We start from the raw sequence: 18,680 nt of genomic DNA on the forward strand, positions 1-18,680 counted from the left end.
AGATAAAATCACTTCATAGCTCCAAATGACTCGCGTGACAACTTCAGTACATTATTACTGGTATAAAAGACCAAGATTCAATGAAACCAAAGAGTACTTGTCATTGCGGCCTACAGAACAAGGCGCCTAATACATTCGTAACGAGCGATGCGACGACTATCCCGGAATTCAAATCCCGCAAACAGGTACCAAATTTTTTAATTTTTCAAGAATCACATCCACGATGAATGAACCCGCAATAACTGGCGATAAAGGTAAGATCCCAAGGGTAGGTTACCTTTTGCCTATTTCTGTCGCGAAGCAGTAATGCCCTTTGATACCGAAGTAGCACTTCTATGAATGGATGTGCTCTAAGGATTTTTTAAGATGATCCGCAACCGAAGCAGAGCTCATCCAGTATGGATGATGTTAGAACCACTCTATCTACAGTGTGTTTGCGGAGATGTTATCTGCCACGTACCATCCGATTTTGGTATGAACTCTTCCACGGTGTTTCTCGGGTGCTATGACATAATCTTCTTCAAACAATGCTTGCGAAGGGTACTGAGCGGTAATAATTTCGGACGTTCATGAGTTACGGTAACCACTCACCACCTCATCGACTCCTAACTAGGGGAATAAAAAAGAGCAAACACGAATCATTAGTAATTTTGCTGATACCTAGGCGGCACTGAAAATTTCGGGAATTAACGAAGTGACACAACATTACTATTTAAAAATGTATTTATTGCTTTTCGAAGTATTCTCCGCGAAATTTGACACATTTTTCCATACGATGGAACCAATCATTGAAGCAACCATTCCATTCGGAAGTTGGGGTCTCCAAAATGGCCGTTTTGTAGGCGTCCACAGCTTCTTCAGGTGATGAAAATCTCTGTCCACGCAATTTATTCTTTATTTTAGGGAAAGTATAGAAATCATTAGGGCTTAGGTCGGGGCTGTACGGCGGATGGTCTAATAATTCTATGTTTTCTTGCTCCAAAAACTCTTTTGTTCTGTGCGCGGTGTGAGAACTGGCATTGTCGTGATGGAGGATGATGCGGCGGTTGCAGTTCTCTTTACGGAGTTCAGAAACGACCTGTGGCAAACAAATGCTAGCATACCATTCTGCGTTAACCGTTCTTTGTCCCTCAAGAGGAATAGTCGTAACATGGCCGGTTTTGGAGACAAAGGTGGCCACCATTTTTTTTGCAACACTCCGTGAACGAACAATTTTTGTTGGCTTTAACTCATTTTCGAACACCCAAACTCGTGACTGGTTTTTTGTTTCGGGTTCGTACGCGTATATCCAGGATTCGTCACCTGATACAATGTTGTATACAGCATTTGAGGATCCTGCGTGGAATCTTTCGAGAGTTCTGACGCACCAAGTAACGCGAGCCGCTTTTTGCTCTTCACAGAGCGAATGCGGTATCCATCGGGAAAACAACTTTTTTACACCTAATTGTTCATGCAAGATTATTTGTATTTAACTCATGCCAACGTCTAAAGTTGCCTGAATTTCGCGGTATGTCACATGTCGATGTTCCTCAATCAGCTTACGCACAGCATCAACGTTTTCTTCGGTGACTGCAGTTTTTGGACGACCTTGACGGGGATCATCACTGAGCTTGACACGTCCACGTTGAAACTCAGCAAACCAGCGATAAATTGTGGCTTTGGATGGGGCTTCATCACCAAATGCAGAAATCATCCGGTCAACACACTGTTTTTGTGTTAAACCACTTCGAAAGTCATAATAAATCAGCGCTCTTGAATTTTCTCGGGTCAATTCCATTTTCTCAACGACTAAACAAGTTTGACAAAACCTCGTGACAAGACCGAGAATCTTTTTTTAAATAAATAAATGGTATTCGATTTTTAAAACCAAGGAGTTTTCAATTAAAAAGATTTTAATATGACAGGAACAGTGGAAATATTCCATTCCCGATACTTTTAGTGCAGCCCTCGTACCTAATAAGTTAGACACGATAGGCTAGATCGGTTTTCGTATATATACGAGAATGATTGCTAACATTTCGGATTTCGTGACAAAAAATAAAACTAATTATTCATATTAAACTGACGGTTCAGTTTTTCCGTAGTTAACATTTTTACTTTTTTTGAAATGAGAGTAAATTTGCCAAGGGGGTACATCTTGCGAACGCTGACAGCTGACATGTTATATGAACTCGAAGTTATTATTATTGTTTTTTTTTTTCGGTCAGGAAGAAATATCGTCGGACTTGCGATGGCGGGTGGAGCATGTCAGATTCGAACCGATTAAAACCTCCTGTCGCTCAACAACCAACGTCCAAACCTCGCATGAGACAGAACTCATGAAAAGGCAAAAGAAGGAAACTGAAGCGTTTAGTGCGGAGCACGCTCTCCCATCACCCTCCCCCTCGGGATGGCGGACTGGCGGTCGTCGGTGCCACAACCACCGGCCCTCTCGGTCGGCAGGCTATCTGAACCCCGCCTAGATGGTGTCCAAAGTAGGCATAGGACTATTTACCTGTGAATGTTTACGGACTGCACGAGCATCAGTAATTATGTTATTTTTTATGATGTTGTTACGTCTTCATGGAAGCCCGTATAGTTCTGTACAATCAAATTATTATTCAATCTAAATATCATTACCCTACGGACATATCAAACACATTATAGATAACCTGTTGAACCTTTAAAAATCAACAACAACCAACTCAACTCAAAGGCGGTTAATGGCTCGATTTGGTTAATTTACCTACTCGGTCGCAGATATTAGTGAATCGGAATATCAACTAATTGGTAATTGGTCGCTTTCAATTAGTTCCAGACGTCAATTAGTTGTATGGGTCTCAGAAATTGGAGAAATCGTAATTCAGAACTAGATAAAATTGGCTCAGAAGCAAAGGTGTGCTGTTTAGAGTCTAGGGGTTCGGGCAAAATACGTTGACAGTTATGACAATGAGCTCAAACCATTACGAATTTCCATAAGTCTTCACGACTAAACATTATCTAATACTAGCTGACCCGACAGACGTCGTAGTGCCTCAATCGATAAATAAAAGACACATCAAGGGGACACATCAAAGGAAAAACAAAATTGTTTGTTTTTATATAATTCCGAGCTTTTTTATATTTTCTCACCTTTTAAACCTTTCCTGGACTTCCACGAATAATTAAAGACCAAAATTAGCCAAATCGGTTCATCTGTTCTCGAGTTTTAGCGAGACTAACGAACAGCAATTCATTTTTATAAGTATAGAGATGTGTAGGTATAAAAAGCGTTTTACGAAACGCAAATATTGATTTTAAAAAGCGAATATATCGTATTAATGTTCAAATGTTTTATGTTCATATATGTATTTATATTATGTACATACACTCGCCTTTTATTCGATACAGATTCAACTTTATACAGTTAATGTCGGTACTTCAGAAAAGGTTTTTTTCATAATGCCGTACTCCGCAAATACCTTTGATTCAGTTAAAAGGATTGTTTTTCATTTATTTAGCGGTAATCACGGCTGAACGTTGTCGGGTTTCGGTAGTGACCCATAAAAATTCAATCACGTCTTCAAACAAAACTCTTAAACAAACATTTGATTTCCATTAAAACATTGTATGTAGTCAAAGCGTACATACAGGCTTTCGGTGAGACGTGGCCGGCCAGACTTACGGCCATTATCCCTCGCTGGGAGCCACTTCAGGGTCATCAGAGCCCCGTATCACGTCCATTTTACGCGACCACTCACTGTCCCACATAAAACATTGTATACGACATTTTTGTTAATCATTTTCCCCCCTTTTTTTTCAGGATTTTTATGATAATTTAACTTAGATTGAGCTAAGCGCAGCTATTAACAAAATAAATTTGACATTCGTTTAACCAGCTTTAGGTACTTTAAAGTCATAATGAAACTTAAAAATTACAAGTACTGTTTTGTTAGCGTAATTCGGTTTCGTGTAGATATTTTGATAATTCGAGTTTAATGAGGGCATTTACATCGTAAAATAATTACTTTTACCAAGTAATTCATTTATTTCAGAATACCAGTTACCTTCCCCTTGAAACCGGGCGTATTACAACTTCGCAAAATAGGCTGATCTGTATTAAGACACCATTACTACGAAAGGTATGGTAATACAGTTCTTCGTTATTACTATTAAGGCGTCATGTACCTAAGCCAGCATGGGTCACAGCAAATACCACCACCCTGTCTATATCTGCCGTGAAGCAGTAATGTACTTCGGTTTGAAGTGTGGGGCAGTCGTTGTATCGTAAGACTGACACTTATGTTTCAAGGTGGGTCGCCACATTTACGTTAGTGTCTATAGGCTCTGGTAAGCACTTGACGTTAGGTGAATCGTGAGCTCGTCAATCCATCTAAACAATAAAAGTTTAATATAAAATAAAACAGTCTCAAAATGAAACTGTAGTAAGGGCGGCTAGATAGGCGCTATACTCTTCGATGGAATGTCGTCGTGGCCCAAAGGATAAGACTTCCAGTGCATTCGTATCTAGCGATGCACCGGTGTTCGAATCCGATCGATTGGCAAGTACCAAATTTTCTAATGAAATACGTACTTAAAAATATTCACGATTGACTTCCACGGTGAAGGAATAACATCGTGTAATAAAAATCAAACCCGCAAAATTATAATTTGCGTAATTACTCGTGGTAGAACTACTTGTGAGTCCGCACAGGTAGACTTATAAATTTATATTATAGATAGATACAATTCCTGTCCTTGTTTATTTGCGTTACTATGTTTATGTATTTCACACACACAATCGTAGCATCAGTTTCGATACTTGACTGCTTACAAGGCCGACGGAAGTGTGTTTAGGAGTTCTTAAGGCACTCTTTGGTGTGTGATCCTTTTCCTAAGGGCAGTGTTTTGTAGTGTTTCTCGTAAGTATTTGCAAAGGTCTCGAGGTCTTTTATTTGTTTCTCGGAAAAAGCTTACTATTTTCTTTCGCAAATGGCCTTTGTAATTTTACGAAGAATGGATACGTAATTAATACTACTAGAGGTCCCGCAGTAGTCGAAATTCGACTATAATTAATTGGAATTGTATAATAAGTTTATACACTATTATGATTGTATTTTATACTTCTATAATCACAAATTAAGATAAACAATATTTAATCTATTTTCAATTTGACCACATACGTTAAGAACAAAAGTTTGACAATAAATAGTATGCATGCGTGTGATAGCTTATGCCTATGTATAGGTATAGATATATAACACAAATAATGTTAGTAAATTAAGTAATAATATATTGATAGTTTATGCCTATGTATAGGTATAGAGATATATAACACAAATAATGTTAGTAAATTAAGTAATAATATATTTATAAATAATTGCTGTAAATACAATTTTAAATTAAAGCCAACGTTCGAGCGATGACAAACAAGTATGACGCATAGTTGTTTGTCACCGCCTACAAAAGCCCCTGCGCCGACCAATCTCGAGTCATTCTCGGTTGAGACGTCGGGCGGTGCGGAGCTCTCTCCCTGGCTTGATACTGTGTATAAGTGTGGACATTGTAAATTAAAAGATAAGTATAATTATTACGTTATTAAATAAATATTATTATGTATGTAAAATGTTTCTATTTGCCATTTATCATAAATAAATGAATATACAATGATTATTACATAATGGTATTATTATTACTCAATAGATAGATGTTCCTGATGAAGTAACTGTTTTGAACTATGCTTCAATATTCAATTCAACAAATATATAGTGTAGAATTGATAAATTGCTGATTTATAGGTTGTTGTCAGCTTAGGTTACTATTATCAGAAGTGGGATACGATAATCCATGCTTGTTAACTGATATTTTCCTTTTAAAGTTTCCAGATGGATTTACCTAAGCGCTTCTGAAGGCCATCAAAGACGCAGTTTCCGGTTCCCGCCAGAACGACAGCGAGGTCGCTCTGCCAGTATTTGATCCAGCTAAAAGTGACCTTGGTGCTGAATCATGGTGCAACAATATTGAAACCCTCATCCAAAGAGTTTGGATGGAGTAACGCCGCAACAGTCGCCAAAGCTGGTAAGGCCCGTAAGGGATCCGCCTTATTGTGGTTTGAAACATGGGACCCGGCTGAGGGTCGTTCGTGGGACAATTTACGTTTAGAGCTGGTAAATTTATTCCCTGAGAAAAATAATCTAGCAGAAAAACTTCAAAAGGCAGTACTATACACGTCTGAAACTGCAGATTCTTATTGCGAGTACGCAAGAAAAAAAAAAAAAAAAAAAATAGGTTACTAAAGAATACAAAAATTACATTTACGGAATTATAATTGACTGAATTAGTCTGTGGCAGTATATGCGATGTTAATGTAAAAATGGCTTCGTTTAACAGCAATGTTAAAACTACTTCAGAATTAATTGCCCTATTTACTTCTTACGCGAAAACAAAAAACAAAAAAAAAAGGGCCAATAGACAGTAAAAACCCTTACAATTCGCAACCCCCGTAAGCGCTTTAAGACTGATTCTAAACCCGATGACGTAAAGTGTTTTAACTGTGGTAAAATCGGTCACACCAAACAACAATGTTACAGTAAAAAAAAAAAAAAAAAAGTACCCAAGAACAAGGATCAAATAATGATAAAATAAAATTTTGTACTTATTGCAAAAAACCCGGGCATTTAGATTCTTACTGTAGATATAAACCCAAAACGGACCCTTCTAAAATTGAATAGAAACACCGAAAAATGGCAATGGGGCATTGAACAAGATAGAGCACGAAAGTATGTAATTGATCATCTTACCTCCAAACCTCTTTTGACAATATTTGACCCACAGCGTCTAACAGTTACACACCGATGCTAGTGCTATAGGTTATGGAACAATATTATTACAAGTTAGGTAACGTAAATAAGTCGGTCGCTTATTATAGTGAACGGACAAGTCCAGCAGAATCCATGTACTGCTCTTATGAGCTAGAGAAAAAAGATTTGTCACCTAGGGTAGCACGTTGGTGGACCTTTATGCAGGATTTTCAATATGTTGATTTTCTAAATCGCAATCCTGTTTCCGCTCCTTCAGAACGGCAGCATTATCTTAAAGTAAATTTTATTGAAGCCGATAATATCCGATAATATAAGTCGCGAGTCTTGGTTAAAAATCGCGCAAACAAACGACCCCGAAACCCAGACCCTAATGTCGCAATTGCAAGTCGGTAACTTAGACACTAACCAATATGTAAATAAAAATAATTTATTGCATTATAAAACTAGTCCTGATTATGAGCCGAGGTTGTTTGCGCCGAAGGGATGTAGATTAAAAATCTTAAAACTATTTCTTAATGAAAATTGTCATGTGGGGTTCGATAAGGTTTTACATAAAATCCGACAATATTTTTGGTTCCCAGGGATAACATCTTTTATCAAAAAATATATTAACCATTGTCTTACTTGGGTTAAAAAGAAGGGATTCTCTGGTCCTAAACAAGGGTTATTACATCCGATCGATAAAATTGCTGTACCTTTCCATACCATACATTTAGATTGCACAGGGCCTTTTCCAACAACCACGGAAGGCTTTAAACACATTCTATTATTAGTTGATGGTTTCACAAAATTTTGTCTCTTAAAACCCCTTTCTTGGAATAACTCGTTAGTTAATCGAGAGTAAATCAATTTTACGTTTTACCATCTACAATTCTAAGGATAGTGGGCCTATTCGGAAATTGTTGCTATACCGCCGTTTCTCACGGAATAACGGAGCTATTCCTAGAATGGCGTCAGTCAGTCCATCTGATTTCTGTCATTTCATAAATATTTATTCTGTTTTAATTTCGAGTCAACGCAATGCACAAAATTATTATTATTAGTCTGGCATTGTATTATAATGCAACGTTTAAATGAAAAAAAAGATAAAACTACGCGACAAAACTTGACGATTCCCTCAAACAAACAACAAATAAAATTAATACGTTTGACAGCTAGATATCTTGATAATGTATCGAACTGTTTGTTTGTTTTTTGGTGTCCATTAAAGAATTCTCTCTCTTACACTACAGCTAGTTTTTCACACAAAAATACGGCAAAATCGAGTTGACACTATGTATGCTTTTACACTATGCCGTTGTACAACATTTATTTGCCGGATTTTATTTTCGTTCACCATTCACTCTGCTATTCACGTTTTGCTATTCGTAGCGCAAGTATACTATCGTTTACGTGGAAAAACTACTATGGATTTACTCGAGATTAAAATTATGGAAAAGGTTATTCTTCGTATAGTTACTATCATTGGTAATAACTGATCGTAGTACGAATTTTAGCTCTAATCAAATCCAAGACCTTTTTAGAGAACTGAATATCGAACACTACATGATAGCTACTGGTACACCTAGAGGCAATGGTCAGGTTGAGCGTTCTACTGTAGTCAATATGTTAAATACTATGTGCGAGGAGCCGTCAGAGTGGCCGAACGTATTGCTAAAAGTACAGCAGTAAATTAACACGACAGTACAAAAATCGACTGGCTTCACCCCCATACGTTTACTAACCGGTATAGAAGCAAATATACCTATAGTACAATCTCATCTAAACGGAATTATTAATGATGAGGATTTACACCCCAATATTGACGTCCAAGCTGATCGTGAAATAGCCAAACAGAGGTTACAAAAAAAATAGCAGAAACATTTAAGCAACGATTTGATCATGTTAGGCGGAATACTAAACAATACAATATAGGTGATCTGGTCTATGTTAGCCAGGATCATACCTTACGAAATTCAGTGTATCCCTCCAAATGATCGCTATACTCTGAAAGGCAACGGGAAAAATTATGGTTTTGGCCAGGAGAATGGGTTGATCATAATTTGTGATTGCTTAGATTTCAAGATTATAATTGTTTGATGATTATATTTATTTTTCAACTATATAATGTTTTGTACTAACTAGATTGGTTTAAATTAAAGTTTTTTTTTTTAGGAACATAGGTTACCTACATAAAATGTTACTAAAAATATATACATGGTACAAAAAGAAATTGAGAAAATCACGTCATATTGTGAATGAGTAAAAATATTTGGCTTTAAATTTTATCTGTCTGAGTACCGCTGGTCGGCCTACTATTTGGTGTCAATTATCTCACAGGCAGCGGGTGAATGTGATTGACATGTCTATGTAGTTGGCATTACTCAATAATTTTTCAATCCGAGTACCGCTGGTCGGCCTTCTATTTGGTGTCAATTATCTCACAGGCAGCGGGTGAATGTGATTGACATGTCTATGTAGTTGGCATTACTCAATAATTTTTCAATCCGAGTACCGCTGGTCGGCCTACTATTTGGTGTCAATTATCTCACAAGCAGCGGGTGAATGTGATTGACATGTCTATGTAGTTGGCATTACTTGAAGTCAGAGTACCGCTGGTCGGCCTTCTATTTGGTGTCGATTATCTCACAAGCAGCGGGTGAATGTGATCGACATGTCTATGTAGTTGGCAAGAATACTCTGTTACTTATTTAAAGGGGACCATCGTGTCTATGCAAATGGTTCATTCGACTTGTTTGAAATGTTTTGACTACTTTCTTTTTTTTTCTGTGCCATGTATATTATATTGATTAATGAATCGAATATACCTACTCATATATTATAAATAAAATAGTAACACAATACTTCGAGGACGAAGTACTGTCAGTATGGCCGTGATAGCTTATGCCTATGTATAGGTATAGATATATAACACAAATAATGTTAGTAAATTAAGTAATAATATATTTATAAATAATTGCTGTAAATACAATTTTAAATTAAAGCCAACGTTCGAGCGATGACAAACAAGTATGACGCATAGTTGTTTGTCACCGCCTACAAAAGCCCCTGCGCCGACCAATCTCGAGTCATTCTCGGTTGAGACGTCGGGCGGTGCGGAGCTCTCTCCCTGGCTTGATACTGTGTATAAGTGTGGGCATTGTGAATTAAAAGATAAGTATAATTATTACGTTATTAAATAAATATTATTTTGTATGTAAAATGTTTCTATTTGCCATTTATCATAAATAAATGAATATACAATGATTATTACATAATGGTATTATTATTACTCAATAGATCGATGTTCCTGATGAAGTAACTGTTTTGAACTATGCTTCAATATTCAATTCAACAAGTATATAGTGTAGAATTGATAAATTGCTGATTTATAGGTTGTTGTCAGCTTAGGTTACTATTACGTGCGTGCGTCCAATACATGGTATGTAGTGTGTGTAATGTTTTCTTTATTGATTTAATGTATCTTTTATGCATTATTTAAAAAAAAAACTTGTGCACTTCTTCTCTATATTCTCTATAAGTGTGGAAAATTTCATACTCCTCCGTCCGCGCAATTTTCGTACAAAAGGGATACAAAGTTTTTGCTTCACGTATTAATATATAGATTTTAAGGGCCGAATTAAAACTGTTATCTTTTCAAAATCGTAATTTAATTTTTTAATAGTTTCCTCCTTTCTTCTATATCGTTCCCTCACTGCTGAGGATCGCGACCACATGTGACGTTCTTCCACTGTGTTCTATTATGGGTGGCATGGACCGCATGGTACAGACTACCACCTAGTGCTTCTCTTACTAGATCTGACCATCTGGCTGGTGTTCTGCCCACGGCGCGCTTGCCCTCTATGCGACCCGTAATTATGAGCTTCTCTAATTCATGTCTGGGAGACCGCATGATGTGTCCGAAGAAGCTTCCTCCTATGTTAGAGTAAAAATTCTATGAAAATATCATCGCGAAACAGTAAAAAATAACCCCTCTTATTATCGAGAAATATTAGGAGTTTAATAGTGAGATTTATGACGCCGCGTCACTTTCGTAAACGGGCTTATAGTCTCAAGATGCACCTGACGTTAGCTAGTTCTCGGCTACTTAAAGCCTACTTAAAGACTCGCTGTTTATTACGAGCTGCCGTAAGCTACAAATTGAAATAAATGATTCCATGCTAACATAGGTCTTCCTGAAATAGGTACAATGTTTCACGGGTACAGAGTATCGTCCATAATACTAAATTATACTAATAGAACGCGCTGCAACACAAGAATATATCGCCTTTTCGCATTAAAAGTGTACAATTTCCAAAAATATTCGTAATTGAGTTAATATGCGTAAACACTTAGTATCATCAGTATTTTTCTCATAAATACTGTCAAAAGAGCGTAGTAGTTGTAGTTTAGTTTTAGTTTACTTATGTTTTGATTATTCTTAACAAAATTAATACATAATTTAATCTTACTTTAAATAAAATAAAATAAAGATGATAATATTAAAAATATTACATGTTAAGCCTTTAAAACTGTCTCCTGTAAAATTAGGAAGTTTTGAGACTAGACAGTTTTAATGTGAGAAGACGATATGTGAATAGCATGAAAGTTACAGTTTTTTTTTTTTTTTTTTTTATGATTGAAACTTTACTGTTGGCCCGAAGGCCTTTCCAGTTTCACCAGGACAGGTGGGCGAGCAAAGGCTCAGCCAAGAGGGGTGGGATTTGCTAACAACTGCCCGAGCGCCTCCGAAGGAGACCTAACAACTCATGAGCAATTGTTTCGCGAATGAATCTACTACCGGATCGGAATCGCGACCCGCTGAGAAGATCCGGCGAGAAACTCAGCGGGCTGATGCATGGGTTAGGTTGCACGTCGACCTCTTTGTCGAGTTCGACGAGTATGGTTACCGGGGTCCCTAAGCCTGCCCCTAGTATTAGAGGTGAAGGCATCTAATGCAAAGGTTATTGGATCTGATGGATCCGTAAGGACGTGTCTAGGGCGTCGACGGTGACTGGCTCCTGCATGATCAGGATTCGGGGAGTAGTCAGCGGCGGCAACGATAAGGCGATTATCATGACGCATAGCCTTATAGAAGTATCGTTCCGACGCTGACTTCATGTATTTCCGAATTGATTCGAGGCCCAGGTCGTCGTGTAGGTCAACGTTCCTCACGAACCACGGAGCCCCGACAGCTAACCTGCAAAAGCGGGATTGTAGGGATTGGAGGGTGTCTATGTGTGTGCGGGCCGCGTGAGCGAACACCACACTCGCGTAAGTCATGACGGGCCTTATGCAAGTTTTGTAAAGTGTCACCTTGTTCCGAAGGGACATTTTACTCCGCTTACAGATCATGGGGTAGAGTCTACCGAGAATAAACGCGGCACGGTCACGGACTGATTTTATATGCGGGCGGAATGTCATCGATGCATCCAGGGTAACGCCCAGGTACTTGACCTTCCTGGCCCAGGGTATGGGTTGTCTAAAGAGAGTAATCGGGGGTGTGAGATTCCTCCTCCTAATCCGGGAGGAAATCCGTGTGGAGCTTCCCCTCTGAAATAGCACCGCAGTACTTTTCGCTGGGTTGATGTCTATGCGCCATTTTCGGAACCACTGTCCTAGGGCTAGGGCTGCGCTCTGAAGCTTCTTCGCGATTAGGGACTTATTTCTACTAGAATAGTAAACAGTCGTGTCGTCGGCGAATAAAGCTAAATGGGTCGGCGGCGACCGGGGAATATCGTTGACGAATAAGCTAAATAGGAGGGGTGAGAGGACAGAGCCTTGCGGGACTCCAGCTGTGAGAGGTCGTGGGGAGGAGCGGGTTCCCTCGACTCGATATCGAAAAGAGCGGTTCGACAAGAAGTCCCGTATGATGAGCACGAGACTATCCGGCACGCCCATGTTGAATAGTTTGAAAATCAAACCATTGTGCCAGACTTTGTCGAACGCTTTTGCGACGTCGAAGAAGAGAGCTCCCGTGTATAACGGTTTTGGTCGATTAAGCCCCACAAGAATGTACTCCGTGAGGCGGTGCACCTGTTGAACGCATGAGTGATTTGTACGGAATCCGAATTGTTCATCGATGCGAATGCCCTTGGATGAGACGAAGTCTCTGAGGCGTTTGTAGAGCAGACGCTCATACAGTTTGCCTAGAGACATGAGGAGGCTAATCGGGCGGTAGCTCGTCGGATGATTTTTTGGTTTACCGGGTTTATGTATGCCGATAACGTCCGCTTCTTTCCACACCGCGGGAAAGATACAGTTCGCCATAGCGGCATTGAAAATAGATGCCAACATCACGATGAGTTGGACGGGTAGAAGTTTAATAACGCGGTTAGATATACCGTCGGAACCGGGAGCCTTGCGAGAACGTAGGTCTTTGATCAAGTCTTTAACTTCTATCGGGGTGACGGGTGGTAACGCATCCGATGGTGGCAAGGAGGCTCTGCGTTCTACCTCACTGTCTACTAATTCTACATGAACAGGGTCCACGGATTGAGTGCTGGGCGTGCACTGGGTTTGCAATGTATCGGCCAGCAGCTCTGCTTTTTCGTCATCATCGAACGCCGCGAGTCGGCCTGAGGGGCCTACGAGGGGGGGCATAGTTACTACCGTATCCGATTTGAGAGTACGAGCTAAGCGGTAGTAAGACCTTTGGGAGGGCGCGAGTCCTTCTAAGAAATCAGACCATCTGGCATCTCGGACTTCGGCGATGCGAGACTTTACGTCGCGTTGTAGGGCACGCATTCGTATACGATTTTCCGCGGTAGAATACCTGTCGTAGGCGCGTATTGAGGCGTTCTTAGCTCTAAGGAGTTCCCTAATATCGTCGGACAATTTGAAGCGGTGAAGGAAGTCCTCCGCTACAACTTGTTTCGATGACCTATCTAATATCGAGGTGATGTGTGACGTTAAGATGTCTATGGCTTCAGCGGTATCCTGAGGAGACGGGATAGAGTCCGGGTTAAACGGGAGCGATGGTGGATCAGATTCAGCCAGGCTGATGCCCAGCGTGTGCCAATCCACCACAGTCCTCGTGACGGGAACGGAATCGGGAGCGCGACCGAGCTTCATAACGACGGGACGGTGGTCTGAATCTAACTCTGAAACTACTTCGATCGAGTGTAAGCGCAGAGTTACGTTTTTTAATAACGCTATGTCGAGTATATCCGGGCGATGCGCGATGTTTAGCGGGTAGTGAGTCGGGGTTAGCGGAGCGACGATATCGAAGGCGAGATCATCGACTAACGCGTCAAGCCGCCTGCCATTCGGGGTTGTGGTGTGTGAGTTCCACCTTATGTGTTTACAATTTAGGTCGCCCGCCAGAATGACAGAGCTCCCCATACCGAGCAGCGCCTCGATATCACTGCTTAGAACGATCTTATCCGGTGGAAGATAAACGGACGCGATAACGATCGGCGCGTGTCCCGTCAGTGAGATTCGGCACACTGATGCTTCGATATTAGCGAGCGCGGGAGGATCGAGCGGGACGCAATGCAGGGCTCTTCTATAGTAAATGACGGTACCACCACCACGGGCAGAGAGCCTGTCGTTCCTGACCATGTTATAGTTCGCGATTTTAGGGTCACGGCGCGCGGGCTTAAGTAGGGTCTCCTGCACTAAAAAGATATCAATTTGATGGTCACGCAAAAAGTCAGAAACCTGATCACGTTGATTTGCGAGACCGTAAGCGTTAAAAAATCCTATCGTTACGGATAGGGGCTTTATTCTACTTATATACGCCATTGATTACCGGCGGAGTGAGGGGAGGACGTACGTATTTAATGACGCGTATACGTCGGCGTATTCTTGCACAACGGCGATAAAGTGTTGTGCAGTGGAGGCAGCGCGAATGGCGTCGCCCAAAGCGTTAACGCGCTCAAAGTTGATCGACTGAAAGAAGTCGATCGCTAAAGCGAGATTTTCGGACGCGGTCGGAGGGCAAGTCGCGGGGGCGGGACGAATCGCGGAGGAGGGAGTTGTAGCCGTGTTCGTGTACGGCAGCGGTTTTGCCCAGGCCGAGACACTGGGCACCGCCGCCGGAACGAACGCTGGCTTAGCCTGCGACGCAGAGGGTGCCGAGGCTTTGATGTCTGGGCCGGAAGCTCGGAGGCGGTTTTGGCGGGCGACGCGGCGATTTATTTTAGGGGCTCGGGGGCAACCACGGTAATTCGCGGGGTGACCCTGTGTTCGACACAGGACGCAGCTAGGCGGTTCCGTCGCGGTTTTTTGGTCGCGAGCGCAGAGGGCCGTGGCGTGATCGCCCAAACACTTAACACATCGGGGGCGCGCGTGACAGTTACGGGAAGAGTGCCCGTACAATTGACAGTTATGGCACTGGCTAGGAGTGCCTTTTTTATGGGGGGCTTCGATGGCGATACCGGAGAGCCTACAGACGGTCTGTGTGTTGAAGATTTTCTTACCCTCGGGGGTAGGCTGGAGGGTGACTAGAACCATATTATATGGCTCCCTACCGCGACCGGTGTGCATACGGTGCACAGAATTCACTGGAAAGCCCTGTTCTAACAGATCAGCCTTGACGAGCTCTACATCTAACTCTTTAGGGATTCCGCGTATTACAACGCGGAGTTCGCGCTCCTCCTGGAGCGTATAAGTATGGAAACTTATACGTTCCTTACGGAGGTAAGAAGAGAGGGCCCTATGGTCGTCAGGGCATTCGTGAAATTTATATTTTTGGCCTTAAGGGCCAGGCAAACTCGATCCCAAGCTGCCTTCTCCTGAAGGATAACCGGGGGAGGGGTCTGGGTTTTATTTTGTGCCACCGGACGCGGCGACGGAGTGGCACGGGCTGGGGGCGCAACGGGAGTCTGAGGACGGGGGCGCGACGCGTTCACGGCTTTGCTAATTTTAGCGGCCGCGGGAGCTCGAGACTCCGCGGCACGCTTCTTACCCTTCTGTACCAGGGTGAATCCATCCGTCGATGAGGCGGGGGCGAGGTCGACCTCCATGTCCGAGTCAGAGTCGGAGCACGAGGAGGCGGGTGCAGGCGACCTACGAGCAAGTGTAGGTGTTTTAGAAGGGCGCGACGGAGGCCGCGGATGATCGCTCAGCTGAAACGATGGTCACGGCGGACGACGCAGCAGCTTTTCTCGCCAGTATAGGCGACACGGGAGCGGCAGACACGACAGAGGCTGCAGTGCTCAATGCAGAAGCTCTGCACGCAGGTACAGGCGAAGCAGGAGCAGCGAGCGCGGCGGAGTCCTCGAGAGGGCTCGCAGTGTGATTGGCCTTGAAGGCCAGAAACTCTGAGGCGAGCTGTGGGTGGCGAAGTCGGAGGAATTCCGCGAATACAGCGTCCATGATCGCTGAGTACCCAGGTGAGGCGGCCCCGGGTCTTGAAACACTCGCCTTGCGGCGAAGCCCCAACTTCTCGGACCTGAGCGGTTCTATTGAACACAGGTGGCAATGCGGCGCGATTACTACAGGACAAAGAAAAAGCACAACAAAACAGAAATTACAAAAAGAAACAAAACAAATAAATACTTGCAGGAAAACACTTTGTCGGCAAATGTTCCACGAACACAAAAATAACTAAAACAAAACAAATAAAAGCTTCCAGGAAACACACTTGGTCGGCAGATGTATCACGAACACAGGCCGCGCGAACAATGGCCGGGCTAACAAAAGCCGGGCGAACAAAGACCGGGCGATCGAGTGGACGATGAGCACGTCCGCACGTGACGGGTGCCTCTATCGGAATCGAAAGTTACAGTGTCGATGACTCATAAGATGTCAGCACGACTACACGAACTAGAGCAATAAAGAAAGACTAACCACTCCGACAAGAAATTATTAATAAAGAAATATGCCAACAAATCTTAATAATTTTTTGGAACGAAGTTCCTTATGGGACGATGCGGAGGGGTACCCTAACCGGGAAAAAACTTCCGTAAAGTAAGATTTTTATTAGTAATGCACACAGTGTACTACTTAACTTTGTAATAACGTACAAAAAATAACATTTTTTTTTTTATCATTCATTGAACACTATCTCAGAGCGTTTGTTTGCGCAATACACTAACTCTTATGCAAACAACCGTGAATGAAGTGTAACCACAATAAGTTCGCACGTTACCGAATGACCGTGGGTTGTTGCGAATCCTCCAGTTTTATTTTCTTTATACCTCGAATAGAAATTAAATTAATATTTTTATAATAAGGATCTTCGATCCTATTCGCTGTCCCACGACACCACCACACATCTTTTTTTTTTATTGCTTAGATGGGTGGACGAGCTCACAGTCCACCTAGTGTTAAGTGGTTACTGGAGCCCATAGACATCCAAAACGTAAATGCGCCACTAGTCAATTGCAGACAGAAATATCCATTACTCGTCGCTATTCACTGCATTCACTCTGGACATCATCTATACTAATATTATAAAGAGGAAAGATTTGTTTGTTTGTTTGTTTCGAATAGGCTCCGAAACTACTGGACCGATTTGAAAAATTATTTTTCCATTAGAAGCCGACATTTTCCCTGATGAACATAGGCTACTTTTTAAAAAAAAAAATTTAATTTTATTTTTTTGGTTTCATGTGTGTTTTAATGTTTCCGAAGCGAAGCGAGGGCGGGTGGCTAGTCTATACTAATATTATAAAGAGGAACGATTTGTTTGTTTGTTTGTTTCGAATAGGCTCCGAAACTACTGGACCGATATGAAAAATTATTTTTCCATTAGAAGCCGACATTGTCCCTGATGAACATAGGCTACTTTATTTTTTTATTTTTATTTTTTTGGTTTCATGTGTGTTTTAATGTTTCCGAAGCGAAGCGAGGGCGGGTCGCTAGTTTATTTATAAACTGAAAATTCACTAAAACATTTAAAGGTAGCAGCTAGCTGTTTAAAATACGCGTAAATCATGTTTAATTCAATATAAACCGGACAATGTTCTAGAACAATCACATACCGCATAACATTTCATAACCCATGAATTAGTAATATCATACTCCTCACGAAACTTTCATACTTGAAGTATTTTGTAAACATTAGTTTTGGTCGGACCAAGTTTCGGTAGTAAAGGGTCGAATTACTTTGAGAAGGTTTTTTTTTTTTTTTTTATTGTTTAAATGAGTGGACGAGCTCACAGCCCACCTGGTGTTAAGTGGTTACTGGAGCCCATAGACATCTACAACGTAAATGCGCCACCCACCTTGAGATATAAGTTCTAAAGTCTCAGTATAGTTACAACGGCTGCCCTACCCTTCAAACCGAAACGCATTACTGCTTGCTTCACGGCAGAAATAGGCAGGGCGGTGGTACCCACCCGCGCGGACTCACAAGAGGTCCTACCACCAGTAATTACGCAAATTATAATTTTGCGGATTTGATTTTAGGTAGAAGGTAATATGGACACGCAAATGGATAAGTCAGTGTTTGTTCGTAACAGTAATACATAAATTATAATGCTATCTATCTATTCACGGCCTTTTCTTTTTCTTGACCGATCCCAAAAACCACATCTAGTGAACAAAAAAAATTGAACACGTTTTTATCTATCCAAAATTTAATTACATCTAATTTTTTAAAACGCCTACCTAACGGGGTAAAGTTACATTATTTTCAGTAGCCCGTAATGTAAACGTCCGTAGCCTAATGAGTAAGACGTCGGGCGTGTGCTATTTACTGGCTAAATACTGTTGCAAAGTATTTAACAGTAACAGTTTGAAGGGGGAAACAGCGTAAAATAAAATTGAGACATTGTTCTTATATCTCAACGTGAATGCTGGTATTTAGTATACAATGTAAGAGTATATCCACTCTGGTTCTTATTTCTGGACGGCCGTGGCTCGTGTGATTCTACATAGCAACATAAAAACTGGTGGTAGGACCTCTTGTCAATTCGCACGGGTAGGTACCACCACCCTGCCTATTTTGCCGTGAAGCAGTAATGCGTTTCG

At 41.4% G+C, this 18,680-nt stretch overlaps 1 protein-coding gene and 1 pseudogene across 2 annotated transcripts in view; one reads left to right on the plus strand and one right to left on the minus strand.

Moving 5' to 3' along the window:
* The window catches only part of LOC114253357 (uncharacterized), a 110,427-nt gene that overhangs the window by 79,270 nt on the left and 12,477 nt on the right, over positions 1–18,680 (minus strand). The window lies entirely within an intron of this gene.
* LOC149501105 (uncharacterized) lies at positions 224–9,757 on the plus strand (annotated as a pseudogene).

This window comes from Bombyx mandarina, chromosome 17, assembly GCF_030267445.1.
Source record: "Bombyx mandarina strain Sakado chromosome 17, ASM3026744v2".
Classification (NCBI taxonomy): domain Eukaryota; kingdom Metazoa; phylum Arthropoda; class Insecta; order Lepidoptera; family Bombycidae; genus Bombyx; species Bombyx mandarina.